The sequence below is a fragment of the Bicyclus anynana genome, chromosome 19 (assembly GCF_947172395.1).
Source record: "Bicyclus anynana chromosome 19, ilBicAnyn1.1, whole genome shotgun sequence".
NCBI classification, from domain to species: domain Eukaryota; kingdom Metazoa; phylum Arthropoda; class Insecta; order Lepidoptera; family Nymphalidae; genus Bicyclus; species Bicyclus anynana.
The window spans coordinates 8,710,255-8,726,434 of record NC_069101.1 but is presented as its reverse complement, the minus strand read 5'-3'; the positions used below and the strand labels follow the sequence as shown (position 1 = coordinate 8,726,434).

At 35.3% G+C, this 16,180-nt stretch overlaps 2 long non-coding RNA genes across 2 annotated transcripts; both read right to left on the bottom strand.

The window, feature by feature from the left end:
• Window positions 1-3,066: 3,066 nt before the first annotated feature.
• On the bottom strand, window positions 3,067-5,170 carry LOC112045322 (uncharacterized). Its single transcript, XR_008251840.1, has 2 exons — window positions 5,108-5,170; window positions 3,067-4,268 (listed from the first exon to the last, which is right to left on the bottom strand). It is a non-coding gene; the product is annotated as an uncharacterized LOC112045322 (long non-coding RNA).
• Window positions 5,171-10,064: 4,894 nt separating this feature from the next.
• On the bottom strand, window positions 10,065-12,043 carry LOC128199164 (uncharacterized). Its single transcript, XR_008251839.1, has 2 exons — window positions 11,580-12,043; window positions 10,065-10,371 (listed from the first exon to the last, which is right to left on the bottom strand). It is a non-coding gene; the product is annotated as an uncharacterized LOC128199164 (long non-coding RNA).
• Between the last annotated feature and the right edge of the window lie 4,137 nt (window positions 12,044-16,180).

Genomic DNA, 16,180 nt, shown 5'->3' with positions numbered 1-16,180 from the left:
ATCGCTTTGCCCTTTCGGTCTTATCAGGCTCAGAAATTAAGGCATAGTTATTTTCTGATATAGTAACAGCCTTCTAAGCGTTATTCACGTTGGTTCATTTCACATGCAATTTTTGTACAAGCTTGTAGTCTATCAGAATACGTGAGTATAATTATCATTATAGCTTCGCATTAGTGCATAAATTGGCCAACGCTTTCCAGAGTTAGTACGGCATTTGCCTATAGCAAACAAATACAAAACTATTTTCTATAGGAAAAGTTATAGAGTTTAAACTAACCACGCTGCTCCAATATGGGTTGGCTGGCTTGCGGTAATATTATAATCTCTATTTACTTTCAAATATCAATATCAATATCAATATTCATCATTATCAACCCATATTCGGCACACTGCTGAGCTCGAGTCTCCTCTCAGAATGAGAGGGGTTAGGCCAATAGTCCACCACGCTGACCCAATGCGGATTGGCAGACTTCACACACGCAGGGGATTAAAGGTTTCCTCACGATGTTTTCCTTCACCGTTTGAAACACGTGATACTTAATTTCTTAAAATGCACATAACTGAAAAATTGGAGGTGCATGCCTCGGACCGGATTCGAACCCCCATCCTCCGGAATCGGAAGCAGAGGTCATATCCACTGGGCTATCACGGCTTCAATATCAATATTCATTTATATCATTCAATCAGGCTAAGTTTACAAGCACTTTCGAAACGTCAGGTATTAGTATTATAAGATAATGATGTTAATAATTAGTCGAAAACTTAAAATTAATTTTACCAGGGTTCCAAAAGCGCCTTGATCCGAGAAGAACCCACAACAAACTTACCCAGGTTTCTTTTTTTCGTTTATCATCATTTAACATCTAACAATAGTACTGGCGATTATCAGAAGCAATTACGCTCTAACGTGCTCTACCTGACACACACTATCAAATAGCCTTTCTCTTATACCTAAATTAAAAATTAGATATTCATAAATTCTAGGTGTTACAGGGTATATTATTGTTTTTTTCATCTAATAAAAAAAAATAATATACCCTATATATATATATTGATTGATATATTTAACGTGCCACGTTTCCCTACTTATAGGAGAGGGGATATGGAACTTAGACCCTCCACGCTGCTGCTTGATAGGCTTTTTTTGATTGCTCAAACAAAAAATTCTACAATATATTGTTTTGTGTAACTTAAATTTAACGCAATTCACGCCAGAAGGGATAATAATTTCTTAAAATATATGATCTTTCCGATAGATTATGTACGGAACGTATTCATAAATTATCTGTAGTAATATCCGTATGTCGATGACGTTTTTTTCCGAAACTAAAGAACTGTTGAAACTTGGTGAGTAGATGTATTCCGCGAACCGCATTATGGAGGTCCCTCATACTTAAAACTGGAACTCAAAATTTTATTTTCATCGAACTCATACGTATGTGGTATAGATAGGTCTTCAAAAATTATATTAAAGTTTTTAATATCATTTTTTTTAAACTGAATAGTTTGCGCGAGAGACGCTTCCAAAGTGGTGAAATGTGTGTCTTCTAAAACAAGAGATAGACAAAATTAAAAAAAAATATATATGATGTACATGCAAACTTCCACCGAAAATTGGTTTGAACGAGATCTTGTAAGTAGTTTTTTTAATACTACATAAATCGTAATCGTAATGTGTATATCTATTGTGTATATGTAATTAATGAGCAAGAAGTTTATGTCACTTGCTGCTACGGAACCCTTCATGGGAGAGTCTGACTCGCACTTGGCCGCTTTTATATTTATTATCAATACTAAGCGCACTGCACGGCACAAAAGACACGGCATGGCAAAAGTATTATTCGAGATATATTATTTGAGAAGCAGAGATGTTTTAAGATAAGATAAATATACTTTATTTGCACACCACAAAGACAAAAACAAGTGAAATAAAAAACAAATTAGGAAGAGATCAGCATACAAAAGGCGGCCTTATCGCTAAGTAGCGATTTCTTCCAGGCAACCTTCGGTTTAGGAAAACTTAAGGACATCAGCAGCATCATGTTTTATAACAAATCAAGCGTTAGATAAATAGTTGTTTTATATTATTTACATTCTGCAACCATTATCTACAGGGAAAACCGACATTTAATCGATCCACATTTATAATCGTGGACAGGTTTGTGGTTTAAGGATTATCTTAAAACCATGACTTATCTACCGATTTATTTATTTCATTGTTGTTATTACGATTTTTATAGCGCAGTTGTGAAATTTTGCATTATAATAAAAAATAATGGGCTTAATTTGCAGTATCCTTGTCTAGTTATGATCCTACTAAAACGTACCGTCATCATTATCTCCTTATCGTTATCCCACTTAAGTGGGGTCGAAAAAATATGTCAATCTTTTCCATTCGTCTCTATTACTCGTCAACTCATCATCCACTCCTTTTACACACATGTCCTCTTTCACTCAATCCAACCATCTCTTCTTTGGCCTTCCTCTCCTCTTATGTCGTTCCACTTGCACATTCAACAACTACTACTAAAACGTACCGTAACGTACGTAATTGAGCGTTAGGCACTTATACCATGTTCAAACTGTTAAGGCTTGTACTATAGAGTATTAGCACAGAATATGTACAAGCAGGTACAGAAGATTCACTCCGCAACGTCATTTATATAAATAGCGACCGTCGCTACGACGCAATACGGCGCAATTTCGTTCGAACAAAATTAATAGCCTACCGTTTTATACACGTACAGCTGCTGCTCTTAATATTATTACACTTCAAACAACGTTAGGGTTGTCTTCAAATACAAAATACTTAATAGTACAATATGTACTTGTTCGCTTTTACTAAAATGCGCCAGGCCTGGTATTAGTAAGTGCCCAAATCTTCCATCAGCTATAGGAGATAGCTGATACCACACTTTACCTTCGAATATTAAAAATAGTCTGTAAATCGGCTTTTTGTCAAATCTGGGCGATGTTATTGCTTACATTCGTTCGATTTTTGCAGAAAATTATTAAATTATTTAGTATCTTTTTATCACAGTAGGTTTTTAATTAAAAAAACTAAAGTTAACATAAAGCATTTATTTCAAACAAACATTATTTAGTTACATCTAGGTACATAAACATCCCATTATACTTTTTTATTATTTACTAAATTATGAGTATACACGTTTCAGTTGCACTTAAGAATAGCAAATGGCACGAATTAAATAAATCTACAATACTGTGTTATTTAGTCTTTGCTTCTAAACAAATTTCTAAAATAAATAATAGTTACAAGTCTAAAAACCACCCCTCACCTAGTGTTAAAGTGGAAAAGGGAGAATACTTGATGTGTCAACTGTTTAAAGACTTGTGTAAAGTCAATTTAAGACCAATATACATATGACTATCACAGGCAAGAATGAAAATTATATTTAAAACGTCTAGCTACTAATAATACAAGTTAATTTTTTGTTCACATAATCCAATATGCTGTTATGAGCATCAATTGTTCATCATTAAATAAATTAGTCAGTCATAATTTGCTGATTACAATTTAGTTATTATCTATTCAAAGATACTCGAATTAAATAGCATTGTAAAAAGATGACAGATTTGCAAAAATCCTGTTACAGACGTGCGTGAAAAATTTCTCATACGATCAAAACTATTTGAGCACCGCCATGTTAATTTCTATATCAAAGAATAACCACCGGGTTTCTGTGTTTAAAAAAATGTACCTCAGGATGCTAAACACTTATGAACACTTAATAATATAAGGAGCAATGCTCAGTGAACTAAAAGAGTACTCACATACTCGTACCTCTGATGGATTTACGGTTCTAATATCTCTGAATAGAAAACACTGTAATTTAGGTTCTAATTAAATCGCAATTTGTACTCTAAACATACGTTATGGCTTTGGAATTTCATTAATACTTCTTCGATTAACTGCAAATTTTGTAACACTTATTGGTTTCCAGCAAACTGACTTGGTCTTTGGGGGTAGGTTTGAGGATTCTTCCTCTGAGCGTCGTAGAATCTCCAGTTTAAGTACCAGAATGGTTGTTGATCTATCGGCATTTGGTTGATTCGGTTGATCAAGTTAGCGTCACCCTTAGCATCTATGGGTTGATCGGCGTCTTCCCCGAATCTGTTTGAAATGCTTTCTGTTTCCACGTATGGAACTCCAATGGGGCGTAGACCAGCGTAGAATGGTCGCTGGGCTGCGGTCAGTGCTACCAGCATAGCAACGGCCAATGCAATCTTGTATACTGCCATTTTATCTGGAAAATAAATAAACAAAATTAATAAAGTGAACATCATAGCAATATTTAATCTATACTTCTATACTAATACATGGACCGAGGACATCAAGCGGATGGCAGGAAACCGCTGGATGCTGACGGCTCGAGATCGTTATGCTTGGAGGTCCATGCAAGAGGCCTATGTCCAGCTGTGGACGTCCATCGGCTGAAAATGATGATGATGATGATACTAATATATAAAAGCTGATGAACGCGCTAATCTCAGGAACTACTGGTCCGATTTGAAAAATTCTTTCAGTATTAGATAGCCCATTTATTGAGGAAGGCTATAGGTTATATTATCCTCGTATTCCTACGGGAACGGCAACCACGCGGACGAAACCACGCGACGTCAGCTAGTGATTGATTTAAAGTAAAAATATAAAAGAAAAACTCAATTTACGTCAAAAGTAATGAGAAAATGGGAAATATTACAATTTAAACGTATCTAATGGTACATTTTTTGAAAATTTAGGCTATAGAGCGTGTAAAAATTGGGGGCTGAGATACATACGAGTACACACACAAAAAATAATTTTGTAATAATTTTCAAAATGTTTAATAACATGATAAAATAAACATTTGAAGAAAATTAAGTCTATGCATAAAATGTTATGGTACGTATATAAAATAATAAAAATATATTATAAAAAGCTTTAACAAACTAAAACATGTTACGTAATCCTTTCTATCATGCTTGGATGGCTATTTGAATATTTTTATTTTATCATTAACAATTTTCTAGATTTAAAAAATAAAATTACAGACGCACTCTTAATATCAAAATAATTATAGGTATCGTTTTTCAAAATATTTACCTTTTTAATATTTCCAAGTGTAAAGCTGAGAGGTCCGTATTGACTGAATATTCATTTAATTCTGATCAATGCAGGTGAGGCGCATCGTATAAATATCTCGCGATCCTTGCGGGCACATTTGCCGCTACGTCATCGAAGCCATAGAGTTATGATTCTACTACTAGTAGACCTGTTTAATAATTTTGAATGAATGAATTGAGTATTGGAGTCGAATTAATTGTCTAGAATACATAAGTTTTTGAATGGTTTAATAGTAGTAGAGCTCTTCGTATCTGTCGCATTGCAAGTCGAACAAAGAAAAAAAAAGAGCACGGCCGTACTATACTTTTCTCGAAGCAACTCAAGCCATTTTCGACCCCCTGTAACTATTACATGGATCTCACAACTTTTTGCGGTAGAATAACTGATTGCGAGAGTTGCTACATTTTGCAAGTGTTGTTTTTTATGGCATCCGGATTTTTCTGGAGATATACTAACGTTAAGGTTATTCCGTCAAGTTTAAATTTTCAAATTTGAACTTGACATCAAGCAAATTCTCGTCCGATCTGTACTATCAAAAGGAATGGTATAGTTCAATGATATAACTTAGTATAGTTATTATTTGATTTTCTTAAAATACACAAATAATTAAAAACTTAGGTCTAACAAAATAAAATTTATAACTATCTTGACCTACATTAACTTATCTGTTGCATTTTAGCGATTATGTGTACCTTCTAAGCATTCCTAACACTACGTAAAAACCCCAGTCTAGAATGATACATTCATTTTTTGTCTGGTTACGTATGCCGACAGTTAGACCAGTAACAAGATCTCTTAATACTTTGAGTTTGTGTTAAAAACAAGTTCTTTAAGTCTGGTTTTACGTTGTTATACGCACCCCACGCCCAGTTAAGGTGACCTGTGTGTTTAAGTATTTAGTTTATAAAAATAGTTCCTTGTGCTGGTTTTTGTATATTTTTTCGACGTGTTTCGTCATAGGTTTCGGTTTACTACGTAATGAATGAGGAGATTCGATGACGCGTTTGGAGGCTCGTTTCCTTGAAACGTCTGGGATAAAATTATTGCGATGTTAGAGGTAATTACCGGCATCATTGGTTGAACAAAACCCATTTCATATTTTATTTATAGCACCTAGTATTTATAGTATAGATGGAAACGCCAGTCATACACCGTCAAGTCTGCTGCATACTTAGAAATGTGGTCTGTTAAAAAAAAACAAAATATGGTTATGGGTATTAGTTTTTTTCACTGCTTCATCCCTAAGGGCGCTGCAGACTTGTCAATTTACTTGACCGTGTGTGGCTGGCGTTATGAGTCCTCAGGGTAAGCAGTGTATATTTGCATCTCATAACCTTTAAAAGAGCGAAGGCCTCGTCCTGTAGGGGGTCGATAAAACAGATTTATAATGATGATGATGAATCTTAAAAATGCCTCGTTTGTCCAATAGTTGACTGTACTATGGTTGTTGCTTGCTAAAACTTTTCCATTTAGAGTCCCAATAGCTCAATGGTAAAGCGGTCGAACTTATCACCGAGGGGTGGTGGTTCGATCCCCGCCCCGTTGGACTATTGTCGTACCCACTTCTAATACAGTCTTTCCCGACTAGTTGGAGGGGAATGGAAATATTAAATATGGCAAATATCCTATTTAGCTTTTCCATGGTCCAGTTATCAGGGGATAAGTAGGAACTTTGGGGTTTTAGACGGTATGAGACCTACACAACCTTCACTTTTCCCTATGGCGTGAAGATACCTCTCCTCGAAAAAAAAAGTTGTTACTATGTTAGTTCATGTTCATCATCATCATCATCATCAATTTTGAGCACGTGCACTGTTGAGTACGGGTCTCCTCTAAGAATGAGTAATTTTAAGCTAATAGTCCACCACGCTGACCCAATGCCGACGGGCAGTCTTCACATACGAAATGAATTAAGAAAATTCTCAGATATGCAGGTTTCCTCACGATGAATTTCCTTTACCGTTTGAGACGCGTGATATTTAATTACTTAAAATGCACATAAATGAAAAGTTGGAGATATATCCCGGATAAGATTCGAACCTACGCCGTCCGTATCGAAGGCAAAGGTCATATCCACTGGGCTATCACGGCTCTGAGTTCATGTTAGTTTTTTATACTATCATGCATTTTATTTACTTGCCTTGACCGCTATTACAGGTGACTAAGTGGGTACTTTAGATATTTTTTTATCTATACTCCTAAGTACCTAGATAGTAGGTACCTACCCGCATAGTTTTCACTCCAATTGTTTTAAGGTTACTATTTATGGAAAAGGTCTAATTTAGGTAAAATAAAAACCCAGCTCTTTCTGAACTTGTAATAGGGAAAATCAATTCGGATTTTACGAAAATATGCTTTACCAACAAAAAGTATAATTTTTCCGGTAATTTCCTTTAATGAAAAAGAAAACCCCATAATTAATTTAATAATGATTATTTTTCCGATAAACCTAATTTTCTTTGACAAAAAAGAAAATTCCTTAATTAATTTTATACTCAATTATTAAAATTAGCTATTGATAAAATTAATTAATATAATTTATTATTATAACAATTCATTATATTTAATTAGTTTTAATAGTCAGAAATGTTGTGTTCTTGTTTCTTTGCATTTTAAATGTGTTTTGGAATCGTATCTGTTTTTGAGATTTTATATATGATCTAAGCAGCGACATTTACACGGCCTACACATGCACACGGCCTACAGGGGCCTTAGCCAAGTGGCACGTCGATTCTCTTTCTACCAACGCAAACGCTTCGAAAACAAACAAAATTTATGGGAATGACCGATACGATCGACATCTTGATCACGTGACCTGTCTATAGTAAATGTCATTCCCATAAATTTTTAAAATTTTCGTTTGTAGAAAGAGAATCGACTTGCCACACGGCTACAGGCCCTGTAAAGACTGAATATTTACGTTCCATAAAAACGGCACACTAAAGTTGTACTCATAGAGTAAGATCCCAGAGCGATCTGATCAAGCTTATTTTCACAAAGATGAAACCTTAGGTCTTCAGAAGCGTCTCAAGTGCTTTCAATACCTACCTGTATGTTTGTTGAGACCTGGCCAAGGCACCAAATGAAAAAAGTAACTAAAAAAATAAAAGCCGGCCAAGTGGGTGTCGGGCCACGCGCAGTGTAGGGTTTCGTAGATTAAGTTAGCACTTTAATCCTTTGTAATGCAAAAAAATACCGATAACGATACCTCATATCTATGGATACCTCACACCATAATAGACGATAAAATTCATCCTCACTTTACACGTAGGGAAAGATTCCAACATTTCTTTTTTTAATTTTGTTTTCATGACTTTGTAGACGGAATGAATATACATACCCATACCACATAAAAGATTTCTAGTTTTATTAGACTGTGAATTATCTTAATGACAACTTTATCTTTTTAAATAACAACGGAATTCGTATGCTATTTTCGATTCCCAATTAAGTTTTTAGGTTGGTTGACTATTGCTCTTTAAAAAGCTATTGCTACTTAGCTGTTATGGTTTTCCTTGTGATTTAATTATATGTTCTACTTTTGTGAATTTTTTTTACATATTCATAGACAACCGCTTAGCCGGTAAGGGCGGGGACACTTGACTCTAACAAAAATAGCTCTTAGAAGCTTAATATTTTACAAACAGATACCTAAATCGAAAAATTGTTGGTAGAAGGCTCCTCATATCTTTTACCTATACAACGATATCAAAAAATATTTATTTAAATCAGTTTGCGAAGTACCTCGCAATATCAGCAGGGTTTTTTTTAATAATAATTATTTGTATCTAATAAACAAAAATATTGTGGTTTTATGTTCTGATAACGCTGAGCTAGCAATAACAATACAATTTTATTTATAGCCTTAAATTAATGTCCCATATTATATCGGGACGTCGAATTCGTTTAATGTCGAAATGTTATTATAGGCAGTAACGTTCCACACCACATCTCACGTTAATAATGTAATCAGGTCGATGCAAAAACTGTATGTTCGTACAATTTATACAAGCCTTGTAGAGACTGACAAATTTTCATACAATGCTGGGCCCAGGTTTGATGAATAAACCGTTAAAATGTAAAAAATTGTGTTTTAATATGGTTTCATTTTAGTTTGATTGACAGTTGCATAATCAATTATGACTATGAACTATAAACATGATATAAGTTTGTTTGTTTAAAAACATATCACTCGGAAACTACTCGATGAATTCAACTGAAACTTGGCACGATTTGAGTTCATACAACGATGGAGGGAGGATGGGAGTTCATTAGTTACTTCATGTTACGAAAATGAAAATTAATTTTAATAATAATTTGCCTTTATTTTGACCGGAATCGTTGTTAAAATGTGTTTCTCTTTTCTTGCGATCGTTATTGTGGTGTATCTATTAAATCTATTCAAAATTAGATAGATAGCTTTGTAACAACAAATTGATTTTGATCTGCGAAAACGATTTACTTTATAGACATACTATAAAATGCATGTGAGATTTCAGTAACTTAAATGTAAAATAAATTAAATTTTTCATTTTAAGCCCGCCCGATCGGATTGGAGCAGCGTGGCGGGTCTAAGCTCCATATCCCCACAAATAAATGAGGGAGGTCTGGCGCTGTATTGGACCGTTAAAAATGTCTGACAATAATGAAGGTAATGACAGCAGCGCCTTCCACATTCAACAAAAAATACAACTGACTTCAAAATAATAAGAGGTACCGACTAACCTAAAAAGTGAAAATAAACATTTTGTTCCCATCGATTTCTCCAGGATCTCATCATCAGCTCCTGACACGATGACAATGGGAGGAGTATACCCTTTCAAACAAAAAAAAATATTCAAATCGGTCCAGGCATCTTCGTGTAATCGCGTAACATACATACAGATAAAAGCATGGACCCGAATTGAGAACCGGTTAAAAATACTTCAACATATACGTCATACAAAATTTATTATTATTTTTGATTAAAAATGCTCTCCCTTAGTGGGTAGGTTTGAGGATTTTGTCTCAGGTCGTTATATGCATCCTTGTTGAGATACCAAAATGGTTGTTGATCTTGAGGAAGACTGGCAATATTCTGCAGCAGTCCTGAGTCTCGGTCACTGTCAATGAAAGGGATGTCCGACTCCTTTCGATCCCAGCCTTTATAAACCGGTGGACGACCAGCGTAAAATGGCCTCTGAGCGCATGCTAATACAACCATCGCAACGGCTAAAATAATTTTACACAAAAGCATATTGGATCTGAAATAAAAAAAATATTTGCAATTGCTTTTAAATAAGTTTTTTCCTGTTTTTAATATATGATCAGTGGCGTAGCATGGTCGTAGGAATGGGCTGCTCGACCTCTCTGGCACAGTCGAAAGTACTGTGATTCTCAACAGAGATTCTGGGATGGATTCTCAGTACGGGCCACTTAAGGATTTTATAATTTTAAAATTGACTGAGGTCTGGTTTAATGGTAGCCATATGGCCGTGGCTAGTTACTAAGCTACCTGCAAAGACGTATCGCCAAGTGTTTTAGCGTACCGGTCTCATAGAAACCGTCAAAGGTAAGGGTAGAATAAACTTGTGCCTTCTCCAAGTAAGCCCGCTTTAATCTTAGACTGCATCATCTCATCATTTAAAGAATAAAAAAAAGACTAAAATAAGTCACAAAACTTGTCAAAAAATAAAAAAAATTAAAAGAAGTCGCATCTACCGACTACAACATATTCCGATTATTCAGCTGTTCCTAGAGGCGTATTAAGTGTAGACCAGAATACATATAATTTATTATTCGGGTCATTGCTGAGCTCGAGGCTCCTCTCAGAATGAGAGGGGTTAGGCCAATAGTCCACCACGCTCGCCCAATGCGGATTGGCAGACTTTACACACGCAGATAATTAAGAAAAATCTCTGGTATGTTTTCCTTCACCGTTGAGACACGTGATATTTAATTTCTTAAAATGCACGCGACTGATAACTTGGAGGTGCATGCCCGTATTTGAACCCAAATCCTCCAGAATCGGAGGCAGAGTTCATATCCACTGGGCTTTCACAGCTCACAGCTCAGCTTTATTTTTATTGTCATTATTATCTATCAATCTATTTATTGTATGTATTCCGTCAAACCACAACCACAACAACAAGGGCTCGCGATGCCCCTCTTAGCCAAGGGCCCGCTTCGCACACTCCACTACTACTAGCTACGCCACTGTTTATAATATTATTAAATTCGACCAATCTTTCCAGAACTCTATAATAACAAACGATAACTAGTTGGACTGGTTGTCTATAATTTGCATAATTGCATACAGCCATTCAATAAAATCATTTTAATTGACTATAAATACACCGGCTATTTATAAAAAGTAAACTGTAATTTATCATAGTCACCAGAGTGATAAAACGATATTTAAAGACTAAGTTCGAAACCGGTCCTAGAGATATAGAATTCGAGCAATATTTACCTTTTAAATTATGTCCGAGCAAAAAATCAACGTTTGCAAGTAATATTTGCAAGGTATTTATAACGGAACCTACGTACGAAGCTATGATTATTTATACAAATAAAATTACTTATTTAATCAAGTCGAACATGTAATATCGATAAGAATAAAGGTTGAAAATGCTTGTAAATTCGCAATAGTTCATGCTTTGTTATTAACCCTTCGACTGTCGGAGGTAGTGGCGAATATGAGATTGTAATTTAAATTAAGATGAGATATCGAGATTTTTTAGATGGATTCACTCGGCATCCGCAGGGTGAATCCATCTAAAAAATCTAAAATATTCTACTTCAATAATGAAATTATACTTTGATAATTTAATAAAAAAAGTTTGATACAATGTTTTACGACATTTTTAATTTATCTTTCATGTGGTAACAAGTTATGATCGTTGACCATACGGCCTGAGATTTATTATATTTTTTGAAAACTTGAATTGTTTTGTTTGTTCGTTTTCTTGTTTATTAAGCTTGTTGGTAATAGAAAAAATAATACAGCTCAAATGTTACTTCGCCGCTTTGGTACACCGGCGAACATTTTGCCCCAAAAGAGTGATAAAAAATGTATTTTTATTTTCATTATTAAATTTATTAATTCACTATATCCTTACCCTTATCCCACTTAAGTGGGGTCGGAAAAATATGTCATCATTTACTCCTTTTACACACATGTCCTCTTTCACACAATCCAACCATCTCGTCTTTGGCCTTCCTCTCCTCTTATGTCCTTCCACTTGCATTAAATTTAATTATTATACTACATATTATCACCTCCATATACGAGGGTAAACCTGGGATACCTGGCTGACGTTGTATGGACCGGTGAGCATTCTCCTTTAAGTATGTGTTTGTATTAGATTCCGCATTGTGAAGATTCACAAAGGGACCAGGAAGTCGTTTTGTTATCGGGCTTATATGCTCTGTGAAGTGTGGTTCTGATTATTTAAAATTGTTCTTTTATAAATTCTCATAGTATTTTTAAGTTTTAAATTGAGAGGGTTAAATAATGCACGTAAATGAAAGTTAATTTAATTATGTAAACAATGCATTAAACAAGCAGTTGTAGATACTATGGTTAAATTTTATGGTCTTAATTGAATTAGGTACCTGTAATTCTTTCTCGAATGGTTTATTGTTACGAAGAAATTCACCCGTTGTTTATTTGATTTCGGATTAAGAATGTTTTTCATTCAACGTTCGAGACATTTAATTTCTTAACATGCACACAACTAAAAAGTTGGTGTATGCCCCAGACTGGATTCGAACCCACCAACCCATTCCTCCGGAATCGAAGAGGTCATATCCACTGGGCTATCACGGCTCGTCTGCTGTGAGTGTTGCAGTTGGTTTAATATGTCTAGTTGCAGCGAAGACATGTGGAACACCCACGCTGGAATGATGTCAGTCTATGAGAAACATGAGACAATTTTCATACATAAAGGTTTTACTAATAGAAGGTGATTTTAACATTATAGACTTTAAGTTTGCTTATTGCTTGTTGATGTGGGCGTTTCACGTTCGTGCTAGTGTAAATGTATGTGTAAATTTGTGGAAACTGTTCCTCTATAAGATATCCTGTGACAGAGTTGTTCTATCTTCACAAATACTCGACTACTGCATTAATTTATTTCACCGTCGAATACTCCGTGCCAAAGAGAATATTATTTATTTAATACATTCGGATGGAAATTGTTGTTAATAAATATCAAAATACTTAGCTACTCACGAGATTACCTCCATGTTGAGTCAACTATTATTGTTCCGATAATTGTTTCAGTCTAGCGAAAAGCTTCGACCAACACCTTAAGAAGCTTCGAAGAAGCTAAAGACGCATTTCGACCTCCTATTCCAGAAATATAGACCTTGTTTAGTATCTTCTTCAGTCCAAGAGCTTGGACAGCGGCCTCCGTGATAAGAGAAGCCGTTGAACCTTGATCCAATAAGCATCTATATGGAAGAAGCGCACCTGTTCTCGACTCAATCGGAACCTCTGCTGTAGCCAGGAGCACTTGGCTATGAAAGTTTGAGAAACAAGTAACCACATTGTCTTGTGGTCTTTGATTTGGTTGGCGGAGATACAACTACACCATCACCATTGGAATCATTATCACCTAACACTTTGTGGTGGTGGAGAATGGAATGGTGTTTTGCTCCACATATTTTACATCTCGAGGATTGACGGCATTTAAAAACATAATGACCTGACAAACAATTAAAACATAACCTACTGGCTCGGACAAAATGCTTTGAACTTTCGCTTAACTTTGGATTTGAGTCGGATATAGAAGGCAGTGATTCTTGAGACGGCGCGTATTGTGAGGAGGTTCCTCACTCTGGAGCCCTGACCACCGGTTGCTTGGGCACTCAAATGTCCCGCAGCGGGAGGGTTAATTTTTTTTTATAAGTTTTTTATTTTTGTAACACGCCATAGAGTCGTCGCCACGACACGTCGTCAATTTGAGGTGATTTTACCAACAACGAGTTTTATGTAGGCGTTCGACAGCCCACGTATTGGTGAAAATGTATGTGTCAATTTCACTTTTGTCTTCATTTTAGGAAGGTATCCTGTGAGTCATTTGTTCTACCCACAGAACGGACATCGCTAAAGGCTGACTGGTTCTACCTATACATGTTAGTCGACGACTGAATTAGGCCTCATTCGTACGAGAGTATTCATAACGGACGTCAAAAAAGCGTTCAAATATAGTATGAAGTTAAACGAAGGTCTTTTAAGAAAGTGTTTTAAAACCAACCAAAAGGCTAAATCTAAAGTAGACTGGCTGGTAGGAGGCTTTGACTGTGCTAGTTACCACCCTACCGACAAAGAGGTACCGCCAAGCGATTTAGCGTTCCGGTACGATGTCGTGTAGAAACTAAAAGGTGTGTGGATTTTCATTGTCCTCCTGACAAGTTGGCCCGCTTTCATCTTAGAATCCATTCCACTTACTATCAGGTGAGATTGTAGTCAAGGGCTAACTTGTAAAGAATAAAAAAAATAAATAAAAAAAACAAAAAATTAGGCTGCACGAACGATCAAAAAAGCTTAATTTAGATAGGACCTTATAAGAAAGTGAAAGTTATAAAGCTAAATACAGCCTCAAAATGAGTATTTTGTAACCTAATGGAAAAACCCAACATTACGACGAAGTATTGCAACATACTGGCAGTAGGTACACTGCATGTCGAACGATTTCCGTTCGAATCAGTAAATTAAAATGAAATCTTACGAAAATGCATTCATAAATTTGTTTTTTTTTTCAGTCTATTGTTTTTAGTCGAAGTGATTGCTGAATGATTCAATTTTGTTATTACTTTGTAATGTTACGATATAGGTACTAGAAGACGTCCCGCGGTTTCACCCGCGTAGTTCCTTATTATAATATTATAAGGGGGTTACACAGTTCCATCGATCGTAGATCGTTAGATGAGCCTCAAAGCGTCGCGGAATTGTCATTGGTTTCGCACATTGAGTACGTCATCACTCGTAACACATTTATTTCCCTTTATTCATGTTGTGGCTTGTGTTTTTACACTTCCGAAATTAACACGAAGGTATTAAAATTAAAAAAACAGTAAATATTTTTGTAAATCCACGTCCACTCATGCGCTTGTTACGTACTAAAATAAGAAGTGCGTGCACGTCTTTGAGTAATGACATATGGATATAAAATACGGATATAAATAGAATGTAGTTTTATATCCGTATTTTTAAGGGAACTGTGTAACTCCCATAAAATGTACCAAGAATTTTTTAATCTGCTTTGTAGTTTAGTCGTGAAAGTGTAACAAATAAACTAACTCACTTGTAATATAGGTATTCGTAAGTACCTATGGATGTAATCACACTAATATTAGAAAGGCGAAAGTTCGTGTGCAAGTGTGTGTGTAAGTAAGTGTGTAAGTGTGTATGTTTGTTCCTCCTTTACGCTGCGGCTCCTGAAGCGATTTGGCTGAAATTTGGAATAAAAATAGATTTTACTCTGGATTAACACAAAGGCTACTTTTCATCCCGGAAAAATCCATGGTTCCGTGAACACTGGATTCCACGCGTATTATTTGTATATATATATATATATATATATATATATATACATCTTTTCCAGGGAAAAGGGAAATATCAGTAGCTTCGAAGGCGGTTTGTTCTTCCATGAATAAAGTATTTAGTTTAATTATTTAATTCCTTTATTAAATAACCCTATCGTTTCTATAAAAGGAAAATGGAAGCCTCAATAATATACCGGATGTTTGCGGTGCGTATACAATTTATCCAGGTACATTCATCATACTGAGAATAAATAAAATGATGAAATTCCTAAATCTATGATCTGAATACCTTTATTAGGAAAATTTTTCCACGAAACGAAGCATCAAAAGCCTGTCGGAAATTGGCAAATAATGAAAACTCAGCGAAACGTAAATCTGTTAGCTCTCCGGTGTAATAGTAAGCTCTGGTTATAAAACGCTGGTGTTTTATTGGCTACAAGCTTTTTATTCATCTCGCCCTTCTTTATGGATCTTCTATTTTCGGAAGATAACTTAGGTTATTATTATTATTATAAAAAA